At 38.2% G+C, this 23,272-nt stretch overlaps 1 long non-coding RNA gene across 4 annotated transcripts in view; it reads left to right on the plus strand.

Annotated features, from left to right (window-relative positions):
• The window catches only part of LOC121033900 (uncharacterized), a 57,126-nt gene that overhangs the window by 26,576 nt on the left and 7,278 nt on the right, over positions 1 to 23,272 (plus strand). For 2 of the 4 annotated variants that reach the window (XR_005792184.1, XR_005792187.1), the window contains 2 exons: positions 7,899 to 7,986; positions 8,752 to 9,098. This is a non-coding gene — a long non-coding RNA (uncharacterized LOC121033900). Of the gene's footprint in view, positions 1 to 5,634; positions 5,793 to 7,898; positions 7,987 to 8,751; positions 9,099 to 23,272 lie in introns of those variants that run through there. The other 2 variants (XR_005792186.1, XR_005792185.1) reach the window with 2 other exon arrangements.

Here is a 23,272-nt window from a genome sequence, read left to right on the forward strand (position 1 = left end):
TTTTTGGGTTTTTTTGCATATTTATGTCAGGTTACCATTAGGTTTGTGGTTTGATTTGTGGTTACCATTAGGTTTATATATAATATCCTATGCATATGGCAGTCTATATTGATTGTTGGTAAAGCTTGAACCCGTTCTAAAAGCACTAATACTTTATTTCCCCCACCCCACATTTTAGGTATATGGTGTTATACTTTACATCTTTATTTTGTGAATACCTTAACCAATTTTCATAGATATATTGATTTTAATATTTTTGAATTTGTGGCCCAATATTCCTGCTGTTGTGCTTTAACCTCCACACTGGTTTTATAAGGGATTAATATACTGTTTTTATAATGTTTATATGTACCTATGAAAGTGTTCCCTTTCCTACTTTTATTACTCCTGCTTATGGGCTTTCCTTTCCACTCAGAGAAACCCTTTAACATTTCTTGTAGAAATGGATTAGTGGTCATGAATGTCTTTATTTTCGTCTGGAAAACTACTTCTCTCTCCTTCTATTCTGAATGATAGCCTTGCTGGATAGAGAGTATTATTGGCTGCAGATTTTTCTCCTTTTAGCACTTTGAATATATCGTGCCCAAACTCAGCTGATAGCCTTATATGGGATTCCCCTTGTATGTAACTGTTTTCTCTGGCTATTTTTAAAATTCATCACTTTTTTTAAAATGTCACTTTAACTATTCTGTGTCTTGGTGTGGAGCACCTTAGGTTGATTTTGTTGGGGCTCTCTGTGCCTCTTGGATCTGGATTTCTGTTTCCTTCTGCAGATTAGGGAAGTCTTCAGCTATTATTTATTAAATTTTCTGCCCCCTTTTTTCTCTCTTCTTCTGGGATCCCTATAATATGAATGTTATTATACTTGGTGGGGTCACTGTGCTCCCTTAACCTATTCTCATTTTCTAATATTCTTTTTTTCTTCTGTTCCATTTGGTTGCTTTCCATTACTCTGTTCTCCAGGTCACTCATCCATTCTTCTACTTCCTCTAGTCCTTTATTCCATGTAGTGTATTTTTCAGTTATTGAGTTCATCTCTGGTTGGTTCTTCTTAATATTTTCTCTTTGTTGAGGAACTTGCTGAGATCCTCCACTCATTTCTCGAGCCCAGTGAGTACCTTTATGACCATTACTTAGAGTTCTGTATCTGGCCTATTGCTTATTTCCATTTTGTTTAGCTCTCTTGCTGTGTATTTGTCCTGTTCTTTCATTTGAGACCTATTCCTCTCATTTTTTCTAACTAGGTCTCCTAGTCAGCTAGGTCTCCTGCTTTTGAAATTGGTGGGCTTATGAACAAGAGGCCCTATAGTGCCCTGCAATGTGAGGTCTATGCAGCAGAAGCTGGCACTTTGGGTTTTCTGCTATGTGTGTTGTGTGCATCCTACTGTTGTGGTTGAGGTGTGTTTGACTTTAGTCTAGTTGTCTGCAATGACTCTTCGCCTGTTAGGGGTAGGGTTTCGTACCTGTGCTTTTTAAGGGCCCAGTCTGAGAGCCACCAGGGGCTTGAGTTGGGTCAGTCAAGATGCATGCCCTCAGCTCATTTTCCAGAATTGTGGTTGCACTGAACTACAGGGTACACTCCCAGCATTGTCTCCTGAAAGGCTTTTGTTGGTGGGTGGGACCTACAGTCAGACCAGCTGTCTGCCCCAAGCCCACTGGTTGGCCTGCAAACTAGTGTGTGTGATTATTTTCCACCTTCCCCAGGGCAGGAGTCACTTTGAGTGGTGCTGGCCACTGTCAGTGCTGCTTACAGAATGCCATGCTTGTGGTGCCACTTTGGATGGACTCCTGCCAAGTGGGGTGGGTTGGATGGGATAGTCTGCAGGAGAACACGAGGGTGGGATGCATAACATAAACAAGGTTTGTACTTGTCTGCTTATGGGAAGAGACTTGGAGCCATTTTGGAGGAACTCCTGCCCAGTGTGGCTGGTTGGAGGGGGAGATTCATAAGACAGTGTATCTATGGAACAAAGTAAGCCTAGGATCCTCCTATTCTGACATCTTCCCTGGCAGTCTGATTAGGTTACAGAATTTTCAACAGGGAGAATAGCTGAGTTTGATATCTCATGAAGTTTTTATGAGTAATCTAAATATAATTGTTAAGAGTTAAGTAAATTGTGGGCACTTTGGTGGGTCAGTCAGTTGAGCATGCAACTTTGGCTCAGGTCATGATCTCATGGTTTGAGCCCCACATAGGGCCTGCTGCTGTCAGTACAGAGCCCACTTAGGATCCTCTGTTCCCCTCTCTCTGCCCCTCCCCCACTTGTATGTGCTGTCTCTCAAAAATAAACTTAAAAAAAAAAAAAGAGCAAGTAAGTTGAAGAAAAAAGGTTTGAGCCACTCAGGCACCCTTTACCTATAATCAGTTAAGCATCTGCCTCTTGGTCTCAACTCAGGTCTTGATGTCAGGGTTGTGAGTTAATACCCTGCGCTCTGCTCCGCACTGGATATGAAGCCTACTTAAAAAAAGAAAACATAAAAGTTTATAGATCAACTATTTAAAATAGTTTCTCTAAGTCTTTTGGTACCCTGAAACCTTTAAGTTTTGCTAAATGAGTTAATGTAGATATCATTGAATTTAACTTATTTCCCAATAAGTAAAGAATAAAACATTAATGACTATAGGTTTATCTATTCTTTTGGCTTTCCTATCACAGAGGAATTAAAACTTGAGTCTCTTAGTAAACAGTGTTTTGTGCTTTTTGAAAGATTGTTATGAATAAGCACATATTTCAAGAAATTTATAAATACCTTCATAGTGCATTTTTAGATTGGCAAATTAAGTAAATGTAACAATTCATAATTGCTTAGTATTTTTCACTATAAAGTTTCTAAGGGTAAAAGACATTTTTTTAATTTTTAATTCACATCCAAGTTAGTTAGCATAGAGTGCAACAATGATTTCAGGAGTAGATTCTTTAGTGCCCTTCACCCATTTAGCCCATCCCCTGCTCCCACAACCTCTCCAGCAACCCTCTGTTTGTTCTCCATATTTAAGAGTCTTATGTTTTGTCCCCCTCCCTGTTTTTATATTATTTTTGCTTCCCTTATGTTCATCTGTTTTGTATCTTAAAGTTCTCATATGAGTGAAGTCATATGATATTTGTTTCTAATTTCACTTAGCATAATACCCTCTAGTTCCATCCACATAGTTGCAAATGGCAAGATTTCATTCTTTTTGATTGCCGAGTAATACTCCATTGTGTGTGTGTGTGTGTGTGTGTGTGTGTGTGTGTGTGTGTGTGTCTTCTTTATCCATTCATCCATTGATGGACCTTTGGGCTCTTTCCATACTTTGACTATTGTTGATAGTGCTGCTGTAAACATTGGGGTGCGTGTATCCCTTCCAAACAGCATACCTGTATCCCTTGGGTAAATATCTAGTAGTGTAATTGCTGGGTCGTAGGGTAGTTCTGTTTTTAAATTTTTGAGGAATCTCCATACTGTTTTCCAGAGTAGCTGCCCAGTTTGCATTCTTACCAGCAGTGCAAGACAGCTCCTATTTCTCTGCATCTTCGCCAACATCTGATGTTGTGAATGTTAGCCATTCTGACAGATGTAAGGTAGTATCTCATGGTGGTTTTGATTTGTATTTCCCTGATGATAAGTGATGTTGAGCATCTTTTCATGTGTTGGTTGGCCATCTGGATGTCTTCTTTGGAGAAGTGTCTATTCATGTCTTTTGCCCATTTCTTCACTGGATTATTTGTTTTTTGGGTGTTGAGTTTGAGAAGTTCTTTGTAGATTTTGGATATTATTTATCTGATATGTCATTTGCAAATATCTTCTCTAATTCTGTCAGTTGCCTTTTAGTTTTTCTGATTGTTTCCTTTGCTGTGCAGAAGCTTTTTATTTTGACGAGGTCCCAATAGTTCATTTTTGCTTTTGTTTCCCTTGCCTCTGGAGACGTGTTGAGTAAGAAGTTGCTGTGGCCAAGGTCAAAGTGGTTTTTGCCTGCTTTCTCCTCAAGGATTTTGATGGCTTCCTGTCTTACATTGAGGTCTTTCATCCATTTTGAGTTTATTTTTGTGTATGGTGTAAGAAAGTGGTCCAGGTTCATTCTTCTGCACGTCACTGTCCAGTTTCCCAGCACCACTTGCTGAAGAGACTGTCTTTAGTTGGCCATATGTTTGTGGGTCCATTTCTGGGTTCTCTATTCTGTTCCATTGATCTGAGTGTCTGTTTTTGTGCCAGTATCATACTGTCTTGATGATTACAGCTTTGTAGTATAGCTTGAAGTCTGGGATTGTGATGCCTCCTGCTTTGGTTTTCTTTTTCAAGATTGCTTTCGCTATTCCAGGTCTTTTCTGGTTCTGTACAAACTTTAGCATTGTTTGCTGTAGCTCTGTGAAGAATGCTGGTGTTACTTTGACAAGGATTGCATTGAATGTATAGATTGCTTTGGGTAGTGATGACATTTTAACAATATTTGTTCTTCCTATCCAGGAGCATGGAATCTTTTCCCATTTTTTTTTTTTTTGTGTGTGTCTCCTTCAATTTCTTTCATAAGCTTTCTATAGTTTTCAGTGTAAAGATTTTTCACCTCTGGTTAGATTTATTCCTAGGTATTTTATGGTTTTTGGTGCAGTTGTAAATGGGATCGATTCCTTGATTTCTCTTTCTGTTGCTTCATTTTTGGTGTGTAGGAATGCAACTGATTTCTGTGCATTGATTTTATATCCTGCCACTTTGCTGAATTCATGGACCAGTTCTAGCAGTTTTTTTGTGGAATCTTTTGGGTTTTCCATATAGAGTATCATGTCATCTGCGAAGAGTGAAAATTTGACCTCCTCCTGGCCGATTTGGATGCCTAAGGGTTAAAGCTTCTAGTATGTGATTAGAGCTACTAAAAATAGGGAAACATCTCCATATGCAAGAAAATTAGAACATGTGTTTTTCTCCTCCATTTCTTATAGCTTCTTTATCAAAAATTTTTGTCCTAAAGTGAGACTAATGTTTTTTTTTTCACATTCAGATTTTTTCCTCTTTAAAAAGTCTTGGGGCGCCTGGGTGGCGCAGTCGGTTGAGCGTCCGACTTCAGCCAGGTCACGATCTCGCGGTCCGTGAGTTCGAGCCCCGTGTCGGGCTCTGGGCTGATGGCTCAGAGCCTGGAGCCTGTTTCGGATTCTGTGTCTCCCTCTCTCTCTGCCCCTCCCCCGTTCATGCTCTGTCTCTCTCTGTCCCAAAAATAAATAAACGTTGAAAAAAAAAAAAAGTCTTAAAAGATTGTGAACAAGGAATCTTTAAAATGATTTTAATGTATGATCATTCTGGCTAAGATTAAAATGATTTATTTGAAAAATGAGTTTTAATATAAAAAGCTGGTACAAATTAAAATTTGTTTTTTGTCTGTTCAAATCATAACAGTAATCTAAGAAAATGTCCTTTTAATTGTAAACAATTTTTTTACTTTTAATGCAATGTACCTAGAAAAATAAAGGTTCCATGTTTTGTCTTCAAGTCTTTGATTACTTAGAAAAAAGAGTGTTTAATTTTATTTGCCTATGAAGTCTTTAACTGCCACTTTAGATAAAATGGATAATTATTGTATGATATGTTACTCTGTTTAATGAAAAGTCTGAACTTTTTTTATTTTTTATTTTTTTGACAAAACTCCCAAATTCTAAAATGAAGTCTTCCTGAGTTTGAAACTTCCCAGAGGATCTCTGGAAGATTTCAAGGGTTTGTTATTCCCATAAAAGAGAGATGTTAAAGGCAGCAACCTCTTTGACTTTGGCTACAGCAACTTCTTCCTTGACATGTCTCTGAAGGCAAGGGAAATAAAAGCAAAAATAAACTATTGAGACGTCATCAAGATAAAAAGCTTCTACACAGCAAAAGAAACAAAACTGAAAGGCAACCTGTGGAATGGGAGAAGATATTTGCAAATGACAAATTGGATAAAGGGTTAGTATCCAAAATCTATAAAAAACTTACCAAACTCAACATCCAAAAAACAAACAATCCAGTGAAGAAAAAGCCAGAAGACATGAATGGACACTTTTCCAAGACACATGAAAAGATACTCAACAATGCTCATCATCAGAGAAATACAAATCAAAACCACACTGAGATACCACCTCATACTGGTCAGAATACCTAAGATTAACAACTCAGGAAACAACAGATGTTGGCAAGGATGTGGAAAAAGGGGAGCCCTCTTGCACTTTTGGTGGCCTGCAAACTGGTGCAGCCACTCTGGTAAACAGTGTGGAGGTTCCTCAAAAAATTAAAATTACAAATACCCTACCATCCAACAATTGCATCATTAGGAATTTATCCAGAGAATACAGGAGTGCTGACCCGAAGGGGCACATGCCCCCTAATGTTGATAGCAGTGCTATCAACAATAGCCAAATTCTGGAAAGAGCCCAAGTGTCCATCAACTGATAAATGGATTAAAGAGGTGTGTGTGTATACACAATGGAATTGTATTACAATGGACTACTACTCAGCCATCAAAAAGAATGAAATCTTGACATTTACAACAACATGGATGAAACTGGAGGGTATTATTCTAAGCAGAATAATTCAGAAAGATATGATGTCACTCATATGTGGAATTGGAGAAACTTAAATGATCATAGGGGAAGGGTAGGAAAAATAAAAACAGAGAGGCAAACCATAAGAGACTTTTAAATACAGAGAACAAACAATTGATAGGGGTTGGGTGATGGGCATTAAGGAGGGCACTTGGGATGAGCTCTGTGTGTTATATGTAACAGATCACTGGATTCTACTCCTGAAGCCAAGACTACACTGTATGTTAGCTAACTTGAGAATAAAGAGATGTTAATTATGTTTATTTGGTATGTTAAATTGCATGGGAATCATTGTCAAGTAAGTGATGCTAAACCTTCTTAGATTATATTTCCATAAATATAATTAAGTGTTCTAGAAATTGTGTGAGACTCCTAGAAATTGGTTATGTTATCACTTGTAATTCTAGTTATTATCTTGAAGTATTGGTTATTTCTGTGATGATTAAATCTCCTTGTCAATTGCATTGTAACAATGTTTTTAAATTGTTTTTGAGAGAGAGCAGAGGGGCAGAGAGAAAGGGAGAGACAGAGAATCCCAAGCAGGCTCTGCACTGACAGCGCAGAGATCAATTGAGGGCTCAAAGTCACAAACCGTGAAATCATGACCTGAGCTGAAATCAAGAGTTGGATGCCTGACCCACTGAGCCACCCAGTGCCCCTGCATTGTAATGAATTCTAATCAAATCATTAACCATTACCATTTTTAAGTAATTTTCAGTTATTGTTTTACTTTGATGCTTTTGCAAAAGTGCTTCATCTTCAAGGAGATTCAGGAAAAAGACTGATAAATACCTGGAATATCGGTCTCTTATAACTTAAGATCATACCGTTGAACTGAGTAAGAATTTACACAGCTCTATTGGAGAAACTGATGGCTTCACAAAAGTAACAGAAGGTCAAGATGAAGGGAAATTAATTACAGGGGTGCCTGGGTGGCTTCAGTTGGTTAAGCACTGACTCTTGGTTTCAGCTCAGGTCATGATCTCATGGAGCCCTGCATCTGTCAGTGCAGAGCCTGCTTGAGATTCTCTCCCTCTCTCTCTCAAATAAAACAAAAAGAGAAATTAATTACGAATGGGAGTGAATAAACTGAAAATTTTTAGGATTTTTATTTTTTGAAATACTGCTTTGTAAAAAAAAATTTTAAGTTTGAGAGAGAATGCAAGTGGGGTAGGAACAGAGAAAGAGGAAAGAGAATCCCAAGCAGATTCCCCACTGTCAGTGCAGGCCTGATGTGAGGCTTGAACTCATAAACTTTGAGATCATGACCTGAGCCGAAACAAAGAGATGGACCCTTAACTGACGGAGCCACTCAGATGCCCCAAAATACTAGCTTTTTCATCTTTTTTTTCCCAGATACAGGAAAACCTTTCCTCAGCAATTTGGTAATTTATACCTTTGTAAGCTCTGCCTGCCTGATCACCCCAGAATTTGGAAACTCTCAGTGAGTATTCTTATATACTTATTGAACATATACAAATATATTGCCATAAGAATCTGTCTTCCTTATAACAGGACAGTTGGGAACACTGGTTTTATTACTAAGGTTTTGACTGGAATGTCATATTTAAGAGAGATCTGCATAGGCTCAGATATAACTAGACAGCTTTAAGCAACTAATACTGACTTTATGGAGCCAATAAAGTACCTTGGAATTAGTGTGATACTTGCTTACAGGTTTTCAGCATTCTTACCAGGTAAGTAAAGAGGGCCACTTCCAGGCACGTGCAGGAACCTCAGGATATTTTGGGGACCCTGTTAAAAAAGGAAGTAACCTAAATCCATAGGTATTGCAGGCAAAGCATGATGGCACATATTTTGCTTTATTTCTTAGCCTCAAGGCGCTGTTAAAAATTCAACCTGAGATGTTTTATGAAAAGTTCCACCAAAGCAGATGTAAAAGATCCTATATGATCAATCATGACTCTCACTGCACTTATATATAATCAAGCTAAGTTCATTGAAACTAGCCTTGTTTGCAAACAAATTAGTCTTAATGGTTATAATTGATAGAAATGGGGGTAATTGTAGAGAGAAAAATTGTTTTGACTGAAACTATGAACTTTTAGATATTAGATTCTAGTTCTATTAATTGACTTTGTTCTACCTGTAAACTAGACTAGATCCTTAATTTTAGTATCTCAAATCTGGTTACATCTTTCCAAAGTAACATTTCTGATTATCTCCCATTCTTTTGAAACATTGAAAGTGAATATGAATGACTTGGATGGGACCAGAGAAACCACCAGAACAGCATATGTATGGATAATCTTTTACTGGTTGTTGTGTGGCCAGAGATCACCACAGACATTTAACCTGCAAACCAGAAAGATCATTTGATTGTGACTTGCCTTCACTCCATCTAAGATGCTTTGAAATTTGGATCTAGACATCTTCTCAACTGGCTACCCTCAGAACTAAGAAACCGTTTTACAATTCAGTCTCCCCAAACTGAGGCAGCACTCTGGGATATAGACACTATCATAACCAGTATCACCACTGGATCTAGACTTTATGACATGGTGATATGTCACCAATATCACCGTGACATCCAGACCTTATGTGACATGTTCTTTGCTATTGTAATTGAGGAGGAGAGCCAACCCATGGTTGCATTTATCTGGCAAGGCAGGCGGTATCAGTTTGCTAGGCTACCACAAGGATACCTTAGCAGTCTAGTAATAGCCCATAATGTTTCAACACAAGACATCCAGGCCTTTGATGAAAACACACACAAAAACCCAGTATTTCCTATATATTGATGACATCCTTATTTATGGCGGTAACTAGGAAAAACACATTAGGGTCAAAATAGAATTAATTTAATTACTTACACTCAGAAAATGGAAAACTGACCCAAGTGAGGTCCACACACTACAGTAAAAGTGCTAGGCAAAATGTAGTCCTCTGGAGGCATAAAAAAACCCACACCTAGTCATAAACAATATCAATTGTGTATTGACTCCTACCACAAAAGAAGCAGCTCAGAAACTGAGAGGACTGTTTGGATATTTGGTATAGCACATACCACTTCTGGTGATAATATTAAAACACATTCATGAAATAAATAGGATGAGTAGAGACTTTAGATGGCTAGAGACTCAAGACAGCCTTTATTTGAAAAATGCTGTCAGAATGTTTAACACATTGGCATCATCTAATGAGGACTTTAAATACAAATTAGAGTGCCTGTACTCAGGAGAGTTTGCAGCAGCATCACTGTGGACCGAAACACCACAGAACTCCAAGTTTTACCCAACTGGGCTTTACACTAAGGAGTTCCCATTGTCTGAGAACATACACCAACCAATTGAAAGGCTCACCTAAACATTCTACAAGGCCCTAGAAAATACACACTAAGAAAATAAACCAATTACACTTAAACTCCCCAAAACCCTTCTGTAGTAGATAAAGCAGACCTCTACAAAGAGATGGGAAGTACTCTTGACTATAAAGCTATAAAATAACAATGGTACATATCTGAGTAGGGCCACAGATTAAAAGTTGACCTGCATTAACTAAAAAATATCTCAGCAATGCCAATAGTGGACTTGCTGGATTTTGAGGAGTAAGTTCAAGTGGTTAGGTAATAGGGATCACAGCAGTCAATGGTGCATGCTTTTATTTACTTTATATATATGTATATGTGTGTATATATATATATATATAGTAAATTTATATACATATATTTATATGTGTGTGTGTGTGTGTGTGTGTGTAGAGGGGGGGGGGCTGGAATATGAATGTGCATGAGTGGAGGAGAGGGGAAGAAGGAGAGACAGAGAATCTCAAGCAGGCTCCATGCTCCACATGGAGTCCAATGCAGAACTCAATCCCATGGCCCTGGGATCATGGCCTTAGCTGAAAATCAAGAGTTGGACACTCAACCAGCTGAGCTAGCCAAGTGTCCCAACAGTGCATGATTTTAGATGGATCAGCTTTCTTGCCATCATCCAGAATATCCTGGCAGTCAATCTGTAGAGGAATGACTAATAATGGACAAACCAGGATAGAATCAGGCTTGGGAGAATCAGCACAACATCAATTTATGGCTAAACTAATAGCTATAAAATTGGCAATTGAACAGTCTGTTAAGGGAAGTCAGAACGAGGTATGTAATTTTTGGATCCAAGGATGGTAGGTAAATCAATAGCTAGCTCTCTGGTCAGGTCATGGCAGGACCTGGGAAATAGGATGTAAGAGCATTTGGGGTAATGGCATATGGCAGAAAATAGCACTGGATGACATCTCTATATTGGTTACACACATCTCTGCACATCAGAAGGACAACTATGAAGTTACCAAATTTAATAACCAAGTAAACAAACTCACTAGGAAAACTAAAGAGGTAAAGATTCCTAAATTTATGAAAAAAAACAATGATTCATGTATAAGGATGAAATCAATTCAAAACATAATCATACATAAAGACAATGGAACATAAAATGTGGACACACAGATATGCCAATGGATAGGATCATTGTATGGGCACATCACCAAACAGGCCATAGTGGCAAACATGGCACTAGAACATCGTTGGAGAAAAGAAACATGTATATATCCACAAAATACCTTTAATTTAAAATTATGGGATGTAATTGCCACAATTTTGAAGCTTAGAGGATTCATTCATTGATTCTTCATTAATGAATCATCCAGATACATGCAAAGACAACAAACCCTTCCAAATTGTACAAAGTGATTACATGGAATGCTAGCCTATATTGGAGAATAAATTATGTGTATCAACAATTTTATACACATCAATTACTCTATCCTTGTGGAAGAAATAATAAAAAATCCACCATATGAGCCTTAGAAATCTGGATTCCCTGCTCTGGTAATTCAACCATCATAAAATCAGATTAGGGCACCTACTTCACATAACAGCTAATCAAGAATGGGCTAAGGAACAAGGCATAATATGAAACTTCCTCTTATTCTACAACCCAACTGTCTCTGGATCAATTGAAAGGTATCATGGCTTAAGCAAAAGCTTAGGTTGCTTACTAACAATCTAGATATGAAATCTTGGACTAAAATGATCTGGAAGGTGGCAATCACTACACCATAGATATAGAAAGGATGAAAAAATTCCTATTAGTATCGCAGGCAGCTACAGAGATAGGAATTAGCATTAATACCACCCCAGAATCTAAAATAGGAAAAGTATTAACTAAAAAACAAGAATATGGGGAAAATCATAGCACCTGCCATAATAAAACCCTACTTGGTGACCAAAGGAAAAGGTATATTACAACAAATTAAAGACCATAATATGATGCATCTGTAAAAATTTCAGGCATATAGAACATCTTTTATCAACATTGAATGCCTAATATTAGCTAGTATAATGTAGGATGATAATACTTGGGACAATGTCAATAATTGTCATAACAACTAGTGTTTCCCTTGAGTGGCAAGAACAAGAAAGAATTACAAATTTATAGGACACTGTATTTTGCAGGCATGACTCTGCTTTGCATCTTCAACTCTATTATTAAGTAGGTCAGTGCAGCATGCTGCTTATTGGCCATACTCTTCTATTGCTTACTTTGGAAAGCATACTCAGTAAAGCTACAGATATTCCTCTGTAAAATCAGTTGTGCCAGTGTTCCAAAATGGACTACCTTCTGCTCCAAATTTAATTTGAGTCTGTGACATCCTCTTCTTCCTCCATGGGTTGCCATTTTGGTCACCTTATAGCAACTGATGACTTAACTGCATTACAGGCATCACCAAGCTCAACCTCTCCACTTCTCCCTTCACTGTCAGCACCATCTACTCAGAAAACTTTAGTCAATGGAGAAACCAAATGGTTAGAGAAGCTGTTGAAGCAGTTGAAACTTGCCTTTCAATCTCCACATGAATTCCCAAGGATCTGAATGACACTAGGACGGAGTGTTGTGTATTAGTTTCAAAAGCACTAGTATATGAGAAAGACAAAGTTGTTTTTAGAAGTTGTCTTGATATCACAATAAAGTAAGCCCTATCAGGATGTATTCATCTCATCTGTTTTTACTCACAAGAATTAGCACTTCTGAGGGTCCCTGCTGGGAGCTTATCCATAAAAAACATATGAAGAAGTACCATGGCAAGGGGAAATTTAGACTAAATACTGTTTGTGGGGAGTATCCAAGAGTGTTTCATCTGAGCAGGGCTGTAGTTTCTAATGTAAATAACCAGTCCCAACACTCTGCATCTACCTTGATAGCACCCTGTATCCCACCCCAGCATTCTCCTATAGACCAACTCCACCCAAGCCCCTCACTTTGACAGGCATCCCTCCAAAGCAGCTCCTGCCAAGCCACACTTGGAAGGTATATCTGGCTGGGACCAGTGCCAGTCTAAAGTAATTTCTTCCCTGAGGCAGAAACTAGCATACCTTAGTTCCAACAGCTGGGCCTCTTTGTTGGCTGTGAAGGGATGAAACCCTGCCCATTAGTACACCTGTAGCTATTGTAGAGGCTAATTACAGACAGCTAGGCTGAGTGCCAGGGCCACCAGACAGATCCTGCAGTGGATTCAGTCAGGCTTCTTATCAGCACAGGGAACAAACCTTGCCTATTGTGCTCCCAGCATGTGATTTTGGTCATTGCAACCATCTGGCCTGAAGACCAACCCCATCCACTAGCAGACCCACAGGAATCACACAGCACAGCCACAACAAGATGATGCATGCCATTCACACAGGAGACACTCCTAGGATGTCTGATTCTTATGACCAAGGGGGATTGCACTACTGGGCACCACAAGAGTTCTACACAAGGTCACTCTAAGACCAAGAGATGTACCTAATCTACCTAATATATAGAAACAGAGTTAGAAAAAATTAGAGAACAGGTTATTTTCCAAATGAATGAATAAGACAGAAATCACAGAAAAAGATTGAAAGGAAATGGAGATAAGTAATATGTCTGATAAAGAGATCAGAGTCATGGTCATAAAGATACTGGACTTGAGAAAAGAGTGGATGAACTCTGAGAACTTCAACTAAGAGATAAAAAATATTTTAAAAAGGATCATTTAGAGCTCAAGAATAAATGAAATAAAATTTAACTAGAGGGAATCTACCACAAATTAGAAGACTCAGAAGAGGAAGAAGGGCCAACATTGTGGAGAAGTAGGGGGATCCAAGGTTCCATTCTCTCAAACAAAGCAGTGTTGAAGCCAAAGGACTTTGAACCCCAAGAGTCCAGGAGGCAAAGAGTTGCTTCCAGGGACCCACCAGGACAATCTGACAGGCCATAGGTGCATGATTGCAAACTGGGAGAGAGAAAACAAACAGAGGGGAGGGATCCCCTTCTGTGGAGAGACAAAGGGAAGAGAAAGAGAGGCTGGGGAAGCATAGGACTGTATTTGGACGAGAGAAAAACCTTGGACAGGGACAGAGAAAGATCCAGCCTCTAACTGAGAGACTTTCTCCTGACTGAGCGACTTTCTCCTGACTTTCTCCTGCCAGCATCACGCACCTGGGGAGGAGGGGGACCAGCCCTGGGCTCAGCGGCTAGGTCAGGGGTGCAGTCTGCAGTAGGAGAAAGCAATCCCCTCCCTGGAGTGCTGTGGGAAGAAGGTATAACCATTCAAAGGACAAAGCCTGCCTGCATCCGCCAGCCAGAGACCACATATCTAGCAGCACAGACTGGTGCTTCCCCAGTACTGGGGGCCCATGGAGCAAGAGTTTGAATCCCAGCCAAGCACTAGGGCATAGGAGTTTTAGCAAAACAACCACCTCATTTGTGCCCTCAGCACAGTGAGGACAGCTCAAACAGAGTGGTTTGGTACACCTGGTCTGTGGAGGAGACACTGGGTTGTCGCCATTTTTCTCCCCACCACCACCAAGGAGGGACCCTCAGGGATGAGACAGCAGGGCCCACAGTAGAGGCAGGATCCACCTACATCAAACCACAGTACTCCGCACCTGGTAACTTCCTATCTACTGGAGCAGGATTGACCCTGAGGAACCAGATGGCCCCTCCTCCAGACCTGCACTCCTGCATTGCCTGGTTTAGTTCTTGGACAGTTCTTATTATATAGACGTGTTCTTCCTTCCTTTTCTCCTTCTCATCTCTTTCCTCCTTTAGTCTGGTTACTCTGGTTGTTGGTTTGTTTAAGCATACATATTTAATCCATTCTTGATACATGTTCTACAACTCCTTCTTTATTTTCCTTTCTCTCTCTCTCTGGATTAAGCCATATGGTTTCTCTGGTCAATTTTTATTTTTTCTTTTTCCCCGCCCCTGTCATTTCTCTCTTTGTATAGGATAAGGCCTCTTCCACCAGCACTGCCTCCACCCTGTTGTTTACTTGTGGCTGGTGTTTCTGGTGTGTGTGTGTGTGTGTGTGTGTGTGTGTGTGTGTGTGTTTTCTGTTTGTTTTTTTGTTTTCCTTTCCAGGGCTACTTCAGTGAACAAATCAAAGCACATCTGGTGGAGGGTCCAAAACATCACTATGAGTGGGGAGATAAAGTAACCAAAGTCACAACAACAGAGAGCAAGTAACACTCTCCAAAAAATACCTCCTGAAAGGCCAGGCCCTGGACAGTGTATGACCCCTCTTTAATATAGTAGTGCTTACAGGTGCAGGGCACATAACAAGCTTTTAAAACATATGAGGGACATAAAACTAGCCAAGATGATGAAAAGGAAGAATTCTCCTCAAAAAAGATTCCAGGAAAAAAATTACAGCTAAAGAATTGCTCAAAACAGATATAAAAAATATAACTTAACAAGAATTTAGAATAATAGTCATAAGATTAATTGCTGGGCTTGAAAAAAAAAGCATAGAAGACAGCAGAGAATCTATTGCTGCAAAGATCAAGGAACTAAAAAATATTAACGATGAATTTAAAAATGCTGTAAATGAGGTGTAAAATAAACCAAGTGGTCACAGCGAGGATTGAAGAGGCAGTAGGGACAATAGGTGAAATAGAAGATAAAATTATAGAAAAAGATGAAGTTGAGAAAAAGAGAAAAAAATTCTGGATCATGAGGGGAGAATTAGAGAACTAAGTGAATGAAATGGAACAATATCTGTATCATAGGAGTTCCAGAAGAAGAAGAGAGAGAAAGGAGCTGAAGGTGTACGTAAACAAATGATACTTGAACAAATGTACTTGAACTTTCCCAGTCTGGGAAAGGAAACAGACATTGAAATCCAGGAGGCACAGAGAACTCCCTTCAAACATAACTTGAATCAATCTTCTGCACTACATATCATAGTGAAATTGGCAAGAGAGAATTCTGAATGCAGCTAGGGATGAACGGGCCTTAACCTACAAAGGCAGGCACATAAGGGTAGTAGCAGACCTATCTACTGAAACTTGGCAGGCCAGAAAGGAGTGGCAGGAAATTTTCAATGTGATGAGCAGGAAAAGTATGCAGCCAAGAATCCTTTATCCAGCAAGCCTGTCATTCAGAATAGGAGAGAGAAAAGTTTTCCTGAACAAAAACTGAAGGAATTCATCACCCCTAAACCAGCCCTACAAGAGATCCTAAGGGGGACTCTGTGAGTGAAATGTTGCAAGGACCACAAAGTACCAGAGACATCACTACAAGCATGAAACCTACACATAACACAATGACTCTAAACCCATATCTTTCAATAATAATGCTGAATGTAAATGGACTAAATGTTCCAGTCAAAGACATAGGGTATCAGAATGGATTAACAAAACAAAACAAAACAAAACAAGACTCATCTATTTGCTGTCTACATCTATTTGCTATCTACCCATTTTAGACCTGAGGACACCTTCAGATTGAAAGTAAGGGGACGGAGAACCATCTATTATGCTACTGGAACTCAAAAGAAAGCTGGAGTAGCCATACTTATATCAGACAAACTAGATTTTAAACTAAAGGCTGTAATAAGAGATGAAGAAGGGCATTATATCATAATTACGGAATCTATCCATCAAGAAGAGCTAGCAATTATAAACGTCTATGCACCAAATTTGGAAGCACCCAAATATATAAAACAATCACAAACATAAGCAATCTTATTGGTAAGAATGTGGTAATTGCAGGTGACTTTAATACTTCACTTATAGCAATGGACAGATCATCTAGACCAATCTAGATCATCTAGAAAACCAATAAAGAAACAATGGTCCTGAGTGATACCCTGGGCCAGGTAAACTTGACAGATACATTTAGAACTTTTCATCCTAAAGCAGCAGAATATACATTCTTCTCAAGTGCACATGTAACATTCTCCAAGATACATCACATACTGGGTAACAAAACAGCCCTCAATCAATATAAAAGAATTGAGACAATACTATGCACACTTTCAGATCACAATGCTATGAAACTTGAAATAACCACAGGAAAAAGTTTGGAAAATCTCCAAATGCATGGAGGTTAAAAAACATCCTACTAAAGAACGAATGGGTCAACCAGGCAATTAAAGAAGAAATTTAAAGATAAATGGAAAAAAATGAAAATGAAAACACAACAATCCAAACCCTTTAGGATGCAGCAAAGGCAGTCCTAAGAGAAAAATACATTGCAATCCAGGCCTGTCTCAAGAAACAAGAAAAAAAATCCCAAATTCAAAATCTAACAGTACACCTAAAGGAACTAGAAGCAGAACAGCAAAGACACCCCGAACCCAGCAGAAGAAGAGAAATAATAAAGATCAGAGCAGAAACAAACAATATAGAATCAAAAAAAAAAAAAAAAACCCAGATCAATGAAACTAAGAGTTGTTTCTTCTTAAAATAAACAAAATTGATAAACTTCTAGCCAGACTTCTCAAAAGACAACCAATCCCTCAGAAGTACAAGAAATTATCAGATTACTATGAAAAATTATATGCCAACAAACTGGACAACCTGGAAGAAATTGACAAATTCCTAAACACCCACACACCACCAAAACTCAAACAGGAAGAAATAGAAAATTTGAATAGACGCATAACTAGTGAAGACATTGAATCAGTTATCAAAAATCTCCCAACAAGTAAGAGTCCTGGACCAGACGACTTCCTGAGGAATTTTACCAGACATTTAAAACAGAGTTAATACCTATCCTTCTCAAGCTGTTACAAAAAAATAGAAATGGAAGGAAAACTTCTGGGCTCATTCTATGAAGGCAGCATTACCTTGATTCCCAAACCAGACAGAGACCCCACAAATAAGCAGAACTACAGGCCAATATCCCTGATGAACATGGATGCAAAAATTCTCAACAATATACAAGCAAATTGAATTCAACAGTATATAAAAAGGATTATTCACATGATCAAGTGGGATTCATTCCTGGGCTGCAGGGCTGGTTAAATATTTGCAAATCAATGTGATACATCACATTAATAAAAGAAAGGATCAGAACCATATGATCCTGTCAATCGATGCAGAAAAAGCATTTGGCAAAATGCAACATCCTTTCTTAATAAAAACCCTTAAGAAAGTTGGGATAGAAGGAACATACTTAAATATCATAAAAGCCATATATGAAAAGCCCACAGCTAATATCATCCTTAATGGGGAAATACTGAGAGCTTTCCCCCTGAGATCAGGAACACGACAGGGATGTCCACTCTCACCGCTGTTGTTTAACATAGTGTTAGAAGTCCTAGCATCAGCAATCAGACAACAAAATGAAATAAAAGGCATCAAAATTGGCAAAAAAGAAGTCAAACTTTTACTTTTTACAGACAATAGGATACTCTACATTTAAAATCTGAAAGACTACACCAAAAGACTGCTAGAACTGATACATGAATTCAGCAAAGTCTCAGAGTATAAAATCAATATACAGAAGTCAGTTGCATTTCTAGACACCAATAATGAAGCAACAGAAAGAGAAATAAACTTATCCCACTTACAATTGCACCAAGAACCATAAAATACCTAGGAATAAATCTAACCAAAGGTGTAAAAGATCTGTATGCTGAAAACTATAGAAAGCTTATGAAGGAAATTGAAGACACAAAGAAATGGAAAGACATTCCATGCTCATGGATTGGAAGAATAACTATTATTGAAATGTCAATACTACCCAAAGCAATCTACACATTCAAAGCAATTCCAATCAAAATTGCACCAGCATTCTTCTTAAAGCTAGAACAAACAATCATAAAATTTGTGTGGAACCACAAAAGACCCTGAATAGCCAAAGTAATATTGAAGAAGAAAACCAAAGTGGGAGGCATTACAATACCAGACTTTAGTCTCTACTACAAAGCTGTAATCATCAAGACAGTATGGCACAAAACAGACACATAGACCAATGAAATAGAATAGAGAACACAGAATTGACCCATGAATGTATGGCCAACTAATCTTTGACAAAGCAGGAAAGAATAGCCAATGGAATAAAGTCAGTCTCTTCAGCAAATGGTGCTGGGAAAACTGGACAGCGACATGTAGAAGATTCAACCTGGACCACTTTCTTACATCATACACAAAAATAAACTCAAAATGGATTAAAGACCTGAATGTGAGACAGGAAACCATCAAAACTCTAGAGGAAAAAGCAGACAACAACCTCTTTGACCTCAGTTGCAGCAATTTCTTGCTTGGACACATCTCCAAAGTCAAGGGAATTAAAAGAAAAAATGAACTATTGGGACCTCATCAAGATAAAAAAGTTTCTGCTCTGCAAAGGGCTAGTATCCAAGATCTATAAAGAACTCACCAAACTCCACACCCAAAAAACAAATTATCTGGTGAAGTAATGGGAAGAAGACATGAATAGACACGTTTCCAAAGAAGACATCCAGATGGCCCTTGGAAAGATGGGCATGAAAAGATGCTCAACATTACTCATTATCAGGGAAATACAAATCAAAGCCACACTGAGATATCACCTCACACTGGTCAGAGTGGCTAACATTAACAACTCAGGAAACTATAGATGCTGGCTAGGATGTGGAGAAACGGGAACTCTCTTACACTGCTGGTAGGAATGCAAACTGGCACAGCCACTCTGGAAAACAATGTGGAGGTTCCTCAAAAAATTAAAAAGAGAAGTACCCTGTGACCCAGCAATAGCACTGCTAGGAATTTACCCAAGGGATACAGGAGTGCTGATGCGTAGGGGCATATGTACCCCAAAGTTTATAGCAGCGCTTTCAACAATAGCCAAATTGTGGAAAGAGCCTAAATGTCCATCAACTGAATAACGGATAAAGAAGATGTGGTTTATATACACAATGGAATACTACTTGACAATGAGAAATAATGAAATCATGCCATTTGCAGCAATGTGGATGGAACTGGAAGGTATTATGCTGAGTGAAATAAATCATTCAGAGAAGAACAGATATCATATGTTTTCACTCATGTGGATATTGAGAAACTTAACAGAAGTCCATGGGGGAAGAAAAGGGGAAAAACTAGTTACAAACAGAGAGTGAGAGAGGCAAACCACAAGAGACTCTTAATATAGAGAACAAACTGAGGGTGGATGGGCATGGGAGAGGGGAAAATGGGTGATTGGTATTGAGGGGGGGCGCTTATTGGTATGAGCACTGGGTGTTATGTAAGGCAATTTGACAATAAATTATATTTGAAAAATTTTTTAAAAAGTCTAAAAAATATGAAGAATGGATCATTAATCTGGAAGACCAGGTAACGGAAACAATCAAGCTGAACAATAAAGAAAAATTATAATATATGAAACTAGATTGAAGGACCTCTGTGACATCATCAAGCATAATACTCATAGGGATCCCAGAAAGAGAAAAGTGGGCACAAAACTTATTTGAAGAAATAATAACTGAAAATTTTCCTAATCTGGGGAAGGAAACAGACATTCAGATCCAGGAAGCAGAGAGATCCCCAAACAATAAACCTAAGGAGGTCTGCAGCAAGACACATAAAATGGCAAAGATTAATGATAGAGAATCTTAAAAGCAGCAAGAGAAAAAACTAACAGTAACATATAAGTGAAACCCCATAAAGCTATTTTTCAGCAGAAAATTCGTAGGACAGAAAGTTAAAAAAAAAAAAAAAAAGACTTACAACCAAGAATACTCTATCCAGCAATGTTATCATTCAGAATTGAGGGATAAGGCATTTCTCATACAAACAAAAGTTAAAGGAGTTCATCACCACTAAATCAGCCTTACAAGAAATGTTAAAGGGAATTCTTTAAGTGGAAAGAAAATGCTATAATTAGAAGAATGAGAATTATGAAAGGAAAAAAATTTCACTGGTAAAAACAAATATATAGTAAAGGTGGTAGATTAATAACTTATAATGCCAAAATGGAGATTAAAATACAAAAGTAGTAAAATAAATTATATGTACTGAAATTAAACAAGGGATACACAAAATGCAAGGATGTAAAGTATGACCTTATTTGTATGAAATGTTGAGGGGGTAATAAAAATGTAGTGCTTTTAGTTCATGTTTGAATTTAAGCAACATCAACTTAATATAGACTATACATGCAGTATTATATATAAACCCCATGGTAACCACAAATCAAAGCCTATGATACACAAAAAAATAAAAGGAAAGGAATCAAAGTTAACACTAAAGCATAAAACCACACACACACACACACACACACACACACACACACACACACAAAACCAGAAAAGAATGAACAGTTGGCACAAAACCAGACACTCAGATCAATGGAACAGAATAGAGAACTCAGAAATGGGCCCACAAATGTGTGGCCACCTAATCTTTGACAAAGCAGGAAACAATATCCAATGGAATAAAGACAGTCTTTTTAGCAAGTGGTGCTGGAAAAATTGGGCTGCGACATGCAGAAAAATGAACCTGGACCACTTTCTTACACCATACACAAAAAAAAAAAACTCAAAATGGATGAAAGACCTCAGTGTAAGATAGGAAGCCATCAAAATCCTTGAGGAGAAAGCAGGCAAAAACCTCTTTGACCTTGGCCACAGCAGCTTCTTACTCAACACGTCTCCAGAGGCAAGGGAAACAAAAGCAAAAATGAACTATTGGGACCTCATCAGAATAAAAAAGCTTCTGCACAGTGAAGGAAACAATTACCAAAACTAAAAGGCAACCGATGGAATGGGAGAAGATATTTGCAAACAGCATTATCAGATAAAGGGTTAGTGTCCAAAATCTACAAAGAACTTCTCAAACTCAACACCCAAAAAACAAATAATCCAGTGAAGAAGTAATCATGGGCAAAAGACATGAATAGACACTTCTCCAAAGAAGACATCCAGATGGCCAACCAACACACAAAAAGATGTTCAACATCACTCATCATCAGGGAAATACAAGTCAAAACCACAATGAGATATCACCTCACACCTGTCAGAATGGCTAACGTTAACAACTCAGGCAACATCAGATGTTGGTGAGGATGCAGAGAAAGAGGATGTCTTTTGCATTGCTAGTGGGAATGCAAACTGGGCAGCTACTCAAGAAAACAGTATGGATGTTCCTCAAAAAACTAAAAATAGAACTACCCTATGACCCAGCAATTGCACTACTAGGTATTTATCCTAGGGATACAGGTATGCTGTTTTGAAGGGACACATGCACCCCAATGTTTATAGTAGTATTATCAACAATAGCCAAAGTATGGAAAGAGCCCAAATGTCCATCAATGGATGAATTGATAAAGAAGATGTAGTATATATACAATGGAGTATTACTTGGTAATCAAAAAGAATGAAATCTTGCCATTTGCAACTATGTGGCTGGAACTAGAGGGTATTATGCTAAGAAAAATTAGTCAGAGAAAGACAAATATATGACTTCACTCATATGAGGACTTTAAGACACAGAACAGATGAACATAAGGGAAGAGAAGCAAAAATAATATAAAAACAGAGAGGGGTACAAAACATTAGAGATTCTTAAATATGGAGGACAGAGGGTTACTGGAGGGGTTGGGGTGGGGGGATGGGCTAAATGTTATAAGGAATCTACTCCTGAAATCATTGTTGCACTATGTGCTAACTAATTTGGATGTAAATTAGAGAAAAAAACAAGAAGGAACAGAAAAGAACTATAAAAACATTTCAGAAAACAATGATCAAAATGGAAATACATACATATCAATAATTACATTAAAAGTAAATGGAGGGGCACCTAGGAGGCTCAGTCGGTTAAGTATCTGACTTCATCTGAGGTCATGATCTCTCAGTTTGTGAGTTTGAGCCCCACATTGGGCTCTGTGCTGACGGCTTGGAGCCTGGAGCCTGGAGCCTGTTTAGGATTCTTTCTCTCTCTCTCTCTCTCTGCCCCTCTCCCGCTCATGCTCTCTCTTGCACACGTGCTTGTTCTCTCTCACTCTTTCTCTCTCAAAAATAAATAAACATTAAAAAAAAAAGTAAAGGGACAAAATGTTCCAATCAAAAGAAATATGGTAACTGAATGGAAAAAAAAAAAAACCCATTTCTATGCTGTCTACAAGGGACTCCCTTCAGACCTACAAACAGTCTGAAAGTGAAGGCATGGAAAATAATATTTCATGCAAATAGAAGAAAAAAAACCTAGGGTACCAATATTTTAGTGGACAAAATATACATTAAAACAAAGACTGTAACTAAAGACAAGGAAGGGCATTCATTACATAATGATAAAATGATCAATAAAACATGGGAACATAAATATTGTAAATATATATGTACTCAATATAGAAGCACCCAAATACTTAAATATTAAGAGACATAAAGGGAGAAATAGTAATATAACAATAGAGGACTTTAATATTCTATGTACAACAATGGATAGATCAGACATAAAATGCAACAGAAAATCAAGAAAAACACATTAG

Source organism: Herpailurus yagouaroundi, unplaced genomic scaffold (assembly GCF_014898765.1).
Source record: "Herpailurus yagouaroundi ecotype Mexico unplaced genomic scaffold, PumYag 159, whole genome shotgun sequence".
Taxonomy (NCBI): Eukaryota; Metazoa; Chordata; class Mammalia; order Carnivora; family Felidae; genus Herpailurus; species Herpailurus yagouaroundi.